The sequence below is a fragment of the Rutidosis leptorrhynchoides genome, chromosome 11 (genome assembly GCF_046630445.1).
Source record: "Rutidosis leptorrhynchoides isolate AG116_Rl617_1_P2 chromosome 11, CSIRO_AGI_Rlap_v1, whole genome shotgun sequence".
Taxonomy (NCBI): Eukaryota; Viridiplantae; Streptophyta; class Magnoliopsida; order Asterales; family Asteraceae; genus Rutidosis; species Rutidosis leptorrhynchoides.
The window spans coordinates 330,905,198-330,913,158 of NC_092343.1; positions in this window are offsets into that span (position 1 = coordinate 330,905,198).

The window sequence follows — 7,961 nt, forward strand, 5'->3', positions numbered from 1 at the left end:
GGTGTTTATATCAATGTAATATATGGAGCTATCCAATGTTACAAAAATCGCTACTCGGAGAGTACTTAATCGGGACTTTTTATGGTGTACTTTTTTTTTTTTTTTGAAAGGCAAGGCCCCAAAGTGAGGTTGGTGGGGATTGAACCTAGGTCTCCTTTGGAGATTCCCAAGCACCCAACCACTTGGGAATCTCCAAAGGAGACCTAGGTTCAATCCCCACCAACTTCACTTTGGGGCCTTGCCTTTCAAAAAAAAAAAAAAAAAACCGAGTACTTGCCGATTTTTCGAGTACTCTGATGTGGACTTTGACAAATGTTGACTGATTTTCTGATTAATCCCAACCTCTGGCAAAGTTGTGACCGATTTTTCGAGTTATCCTGAGTTTTAGCTGAATTTGACTGATTTTGACCGAGTTTGACTAAGTTTGTCCGAGTACCTTGCCGAGTACTCCCCGAGCTGCAAAAACCGAGTACTTGCCGAGTAATTCCGAGTTCTGCAACACTGGAGCTATTGCTTAATTTGCATATTTGACAGTACATAATTTTTTCTTGTCACGGTGTTAAAGTTTGTTTTATCTGAAAGTCAAAAAAGGCTTTCTTTGTGTGTATATTGGGTGTCGGTATACGTGTATTGGTTTTACGATTTTATGATATCTCAAAGGACAGTAAGATTGAGCGAATTCTATTGAGTATATACTACCACTTACTAGCAGCTTTAATGTTTATGCCACCACTTATCTTCCAGGTAATATGGATTTCAAGCTTGAATTTTTACCATATTCTACAGGTGGCAAAATAGGCAGTTTGAGTAATGGGTCAAAATGAGTTTAAAGAGGTGGCAAAATAGGCAGTTTGAGTAATCGGTCAAAATGAGTTCAAAATTGTGGTGCGGGTCATTTTAGGTTCTGGAGCAAAATAAATAAATAAATAAAATAACTTCAACAATAAACATACATAATATGATCACACTTACAAATATTATAATATTTCAATTTCAATAATACTTTGTTTGTAAAGTAAAGTGGTTTGGAAGGTTTATGCATTAAAGATACTTTTCCACTACTTTCAACTGGTTTGACCATTTCTTTGTTTGACCTCTTACATACATATAACTCACATCAACCCATTCAAGTAAATGGGTCAAAATTGCCACCTCTACCACTTCTTTCTGCAGACTACCATTTTCGTTTGACTTATTAGCGAATGTATGAAAATATCGGGTTCTACTTTTTTCAGCCATTGCCATTGTGCGACGACCCGGAAATTTCCGACCAAATTTAAACTTAATCTTTATATGATTTTGACAAGATAAGCAAAGTCTGTAATATTGATTCTCAAAATTTTTGAACTAATGTTATATATTCAGTTAACCTTTGACTATTGACCGACGATTCACGAATATCTATTTGTAAATAGATATATATATATATATATATATATATATATATATATATATATATATATATATATATATATACAATAAGTTGGAATATTAATTATTAAAAATTAATTATAAATAACTTGCAATGTGTATTTAAAAACGGGTTTATGTATATTAAATATATATATATATATATATATATATATATATAATTTTAAGTTATTTAGTAAACGATAGTAACATTCGTTTATTGATTCGATTGATATTTGGATAAGTTAACTAAAACGTTTAAGATGTATAAGTAAAACACTAATTTGCTACAGTATTTTCGAATTTCTATAGTGCCCGAAAAGCTACAGTGTTTTCGAAAACCACTATTTGCTACAGTATTTTCGAAAACCACTATTTGCTACAGTAAAACACTATTTCAAAATGAAAATATATGTATATTTTACAATGTTATAAAACATACAAGTTACACTTCGAGTGAGATAGTTTTTCATTGATTTGAGTCTTGTCATTGATAATGGTACAATACACGAAATGTAAAGTACAAGTTTTCTAAGCGTACGAAAATGCGTTCGAGAAACCGGAACCGGGACATTAGTCGAGCGACAACGTACAAGTCATTGGAACTAAATTTACAAGTCAACTATGCACGTAAATATAATATAATATATAATTAATTAATTAATTAATTAGATTTAATATATATTAATATATAATATAAATAAAAACGTCGGCAGAATAAAAAAAACAAAAGATGTTTGTGCGTGACAGCTAGACATGCGATCGCATGGCATTTACCCACAAAACCCATGCGATCGCATGGGGTGGGATTTCAGCAAATGTGTATAAATTGAATTCGTTTTTGCTCGAACACACACACATATATCACTCTCTCTCTCTCTCTCACACACACATATATATATATACATATATATATATATATATATATATATATATATATATATATATATATATATTTATATTATTATAATTATTAATTCTAATATTATTATTATTAGTATTAGTAATATTATTATTAGTATTATACATAAAATACTACGACGAAGTTCTGCTCAAATGATCTCAAATCGAGTTTTCAAATGAGTCAAAGCTAAGGAAATTATGGGTTATAGCTATGGAGGTTATGGGTAATGTTCGTGGGTACCATGGTCGAATCAAAGGCTAACCTTTCATTTGTCATCTCCGTTGCGTCTGCATACTTTTCCTACAATATTGAACCCCAATATTGATAAGTGAGTTTCATTTGCTCCCTTTTTAATTGCTTTTGCAATCTATATTTTTGGGCTGAGAATACATGCACTTTATTTTATACGCAATGGACACAAGTACTAAACTTACATTCTATGTTGAGTTATAACTGAAAATCCCTTAGCTTTGGTAACTAGTAACTATCAGTTATGAACTGGTGGGCGTGAATAGATGTATATGGATCCATAGGGCTTGACATCCCCGTACGTTCCAGGTATAGAGACCCTAGCCTGAACTATAAAGTGGACGTATGCTATTTGAGTTTAGTACACGTTGTTGCGTGTATTGTACATGTTGGTTGCATGTATGTTGAAACAGGGGTACTTATTATATATACGTTAAGTTTAGTTACCAAGGTGCTCAATTTCGTAGAATATTTTGATAAACGATTTGTAAGAAACAACTGAAATCTTGTGGTCCACCTTTATATATAGATTATGCGCAATATTAAAACTATGAACTCACCAACCTTTGTGTTGACACTTTTAGCATGTTTATTCTCAGGTCCCTAGAAGTCTTCCGCTGTTTGCTTATACGATATACAAGTTATGTGCATGGAGTCATACATGCTTTATTCGAGAAAACTTTGCATTCACAAAATCATCACCATGTATCTTATTTTGACTGCATTGTCAACGGATGTATTATTGTAAACTATTATTTACGGTGATTGTCTATATGTAGAAATCATCAGATTGTCAAAAATCTTGGATTTAGATATTCATTTATGGTGTGCCTTTTCTAAAGAATGCAATGTTTGTAAAACGTATCATATAGAGGTCAATACCTCGCAATGAAATCGATGAATGATGTACTGCATCTAAAGGGATTTGGACGGATCATCACACATTGTGTCTGAATTTGGCTTTCGGTGCAGCTTTGGTAGTTTTCTTTTGAAACTCGCTTTTGATGTTAGCTTAGATTCTACTTCAACAGTAAAGTGATTTTGTATCACACGATTGACTCTTATAGCATATGGACTGGTGTCTATCGTGCGATTGAAGTTTTTCAAACGAGACTGTCGTATGACACCAAAAAATTAGGGGTTTGAACCTAAATCGACTGAAAACATCATTTTCGAACGAAAACCTAAACCTTTACAATAGGAACTTTATGAAAACACATGGAACATAAAAACACTCAAAGGTCCAAAATTTAAACGTAAAAATCCAATCTTTTGACAAAAACTCAAATTTTTCAAGAAAACCCAAAACAACTCTTCCGATTAAAAAATGTTCGTATCACCAACCGATGCTCTAATAGCACTTTGTGGGTGCTAATGCGGATCTTATAACAAACTTATACTCGATCGAGAGGCGGAAAACATTAGAACAAACTTTCGTCGAATAAACTTAAATTAACGGAATCGAAGAATCAAATCTACAAGAGATTATATCGACACCTAAATATACGCGGCTAGGGTTTATGCAATGTATGTAACATTAGAATGAAACTCGTAGCCCTTATTTATATATTGTGAGCTATCTGTCGTGCGATAGACTCTGTCTGTTTTACGACAGACTCACACTATTGTGCGATTGGCAATACTCCATAATATTCCACCGACTTAACTCTATTGTGCGACATAGTCACTCAATCGGGCGAAAGTCTCTGACTGTCGTGCGATGGACAAGTCAATTTAACTTTGAATTAAACTTTAACGATCTCATTACGTAAACGTCAAACAATTATAGTAAACATTCATATACGAATACCTAAGTAACGATCTCTGTAACAACCCGGAATTTTCCAACGTTTATTTATTAATATTTATTATTAATACATGCGCATTAATAAATGTATCTTTATACGTTTACTTGTTATCGTACTTGACTTTACATGTCCCGACTTGTCTTTGTGACACACGTACTTTTCGCGAATAATATTTTCGAATATTATTTACATTCATGATTAATTATTATTAGTCATTTTTAATTAACTAAGGTTACTAGTTAATTACTTGGGCTTTATTTGATTATTTGTTACATACTTGGTCTTTTATTAATGGACTCATGATTAATGGACTTGGAAGCCCACCCTACTTTCTTAATGGATTAATTAGCCCATCTTATATGCAAGTATTTCATTTAGATGTAACTAGATTAGTTAGTGTTATGTGGAGGCTAGTTACAAGAATACTTACAACACTTTCCCATACCAATTTGCTTTAATACCACTTCTAGCTAACACCACCTCCTCATGCATGAAAACAAGCTTGTGACCATTCCTCTTTTGCACCCCTTGACCGTCGGCCTAGAGGGGAGAAAGAGAGTCCATTTTCAAATTTTTTTGTATACTTATTCACTTATACTCTTTCACTTTTACACACACTTCATTTCATACTTTCATTTCTCTCTCATTTTCTCTCAAACTTGTAAGTAACAAAGCTTGGTTTTCTTTCTTTTTCTTGTCCAAAACCGAACCACATCATCATCATTTACTTGTCTTTGTTTGTTGTTTAATTACTTGTTGTTGTTTGTTGTTGTTAAAGATCAAGTTCTCTAACTTGTATCTTCATGTAATCTTGGTTACTTCCATCTTTTCTTTGATGAAGAACCAAGAACAAGAATCTAAACTTTCTAGTTTATGGTTCTACTCTTAAATGTTGTAAAGATTTAAAGTTCATGAGTTTTAAAATCATACTTGTGTTCATGTTTGTAAACTTAAGCTTTACTTTCTTAAAAGATCAAAGCCTTGGCTTGAATCTTTCTAAGTATGAACAACCATGAACTTATTACTTGTAGAATTAGTTTATCTCTTCATTTTATGTACTTTAAAGTTGTGATGTTGTTAAATTGGTCAAGTATTACTAGTTAATCTTGATCTCATATTTCTTGAAACTAAAAGTTAACTTTGTAAGTTCAAGAACATGGAAGTATAACTTTCTAGTTATAACTTCATAAACTTATGTTGGATCTAAGTTTCTATAGCTTATGGTCTTCTAATTTTGTTGTAAACAAGAGCTTATAAGCTTACATACACATTACAAGATTTAAAACCAAAGTTCATGACGTATGGTTTCATTAAAGTTAAGATCCAAGTTATATAACTTAGGGTCTAACTTAAGAACACTAGATCTAGACTTTCTAGTCTAGGATCTTTAAGATCTAACTAAGATCTAAGTTCTACAACTTAAGATCTTGATTATTTAGTTTACTTTCAAGTTTGTAGCTTAATATTACTTTTATAACTCATGTATGTGTCGGATCTAAGATCTTGATGTAACTTTGGTTCATCAAACTACATACAACTCTTAAGTGAGTTGTGCAACTTATCTTAGAATTACACTAGTGTTATGATGGTCAAACCTTGGTTAAGATGATGCAAACCCATCAACGAGTTGTACACTTGAAGCTATACGCATCAAGGATGAGAACCGTGATGAGCATCAAGCACCAAGAACCCACCGGAACACCTTTAGCTACTGTTTCTGGAACTTATCAGACTACCTGGGCTACTGTAAAGTTGATTTTCAGTTAGTTCGGTTCGAGTAGATGATTTTCCGTTTAGACCTCGTCTTAATCCGAGTTACGTTTTAGGATCTATGGCCTCCCGAAAGTCATTACACCCTTTTAACGTTGTGCTGAAATTTCTGACCTACTCTCACTTAAACCGTCACCACGGTCAAACGAAGACGAGTTTGGTTCTGAAAATTGGTCAGCCTCTAGGGGACTCATATACGGAGCCATGGCCACTGGTCTCACCTCATTTCAGTTTGTATAGAGGTCGTGGCGACTGAATGAAGTCAGCCCTTGTTTCAAACCCTAGTCTTGACTTAAAACTTACTTTACACTTTTTGTTTAATGATGAATGATGATGGTACTTAAGACCTAATTTACATACTTTTAAACCTTTGGGACGATTTACTGACTTAGTAACTTTTGACTTAGGTTGAGGACTTTTCGGACCAACCACTTGCTTACTATTCCCGCGTATCGACTTTTACTACTTTTCACTGTGAGTTATAGCATCCCTTTTTACTTTAACTATTTTGGGAACTGAGAATACATGCGCATTTTACATTTTACGTACTAGGCACGAGTACTTAAACTTTATATATGTGTGGGTTATACAACGGCATAAACTTTCCCCTTAGCTCGGTAACGTTTAGTCATTGGTCTTTGAACCGGTGAACGCGAATCTTAGATATGGATCCATAGGGTTTGACATCCCCACTCGGGCTAGTAGCGCTAGCATTTAACGGGTGTTTAATACTTCGTAAACTTATGCACTCGCCAAGTGTACTTTCAGGGGGTGATATTACGTTAAGTTAGTTACCAAGTGCCCACGGTTATACATATACTTTTCATACTGTTTTGAAACACTGAAATCTCGTGGCCTACCTTACATTACTGTTATACTTAAACTATAGCTCACCAACCTTTGTGTTGACGTTTTTAAGCATGTTTTTCTCAGGTGATTAAGGTTTGATTGCTTCCGCTGTAGTTGCCATGCTTTGTAGACTCCCGCTGCGCTTATTAGAGATGTCTTCGCATGAAACGTTTATTTTGCATTCAAACTTTATTACTTTTGAACGATGTATTTGTAACGACCTATGGGTCACGTACTATTATTGCTTGCTATTCGTAGAAGCATACTTTGGTTGTTAAACATTTGACGTTGGTTAAAACGTCACCTTTATTCATGAATGCAAACTTATTTTGAAACAGCATATAGTATTTGACCTTGTAATGATCCTGTTGTTGATGATTCGTACACGATGGTTTTGTACAGGGCATCACAATCTCTGAACAACAGATCGAAAAGTCAAAGCTTATGAGAATTTTGTCAACAATTCAATTGGAGCGTTTCTCGAATTTTCAGATTTTGATTTTAGTTCACGAGTGTTAGGTGATGGAATTAGAACAACTTTCATGAAACTCTCTCCTCTATACAACCTCCGTTAGCTTTTAAGAATGCACGTGGGTAAACTGACACCAATAACATGCATTAGAAAAATCAATTGACCTACCGATACTTTTATGGCTATTATAACAAAAATAAACGTATAAATAGCTTAACCCTAATTAAAAAAAAGTCATTTCTTTCTCAAACTTATCAAATTTACGCAACTGTAAATTCATCAAATTCATGTCAACTTAATTTCTCAAAAATTAAACCCTAGAATTAACAACAATCATGGCTTTATCGTTAACGAGCCGTGGTTATACTCTTTGTTTCCAGCATTACATACGCTACACCATAGCTTTTGTGCTTATTATTATTTTCGCTTTATAGGTCGAGATCTCAGTTCAATCGTACGATTCCATGTTTTCTTTGAAGATCAGGTAGTTAATTGATCC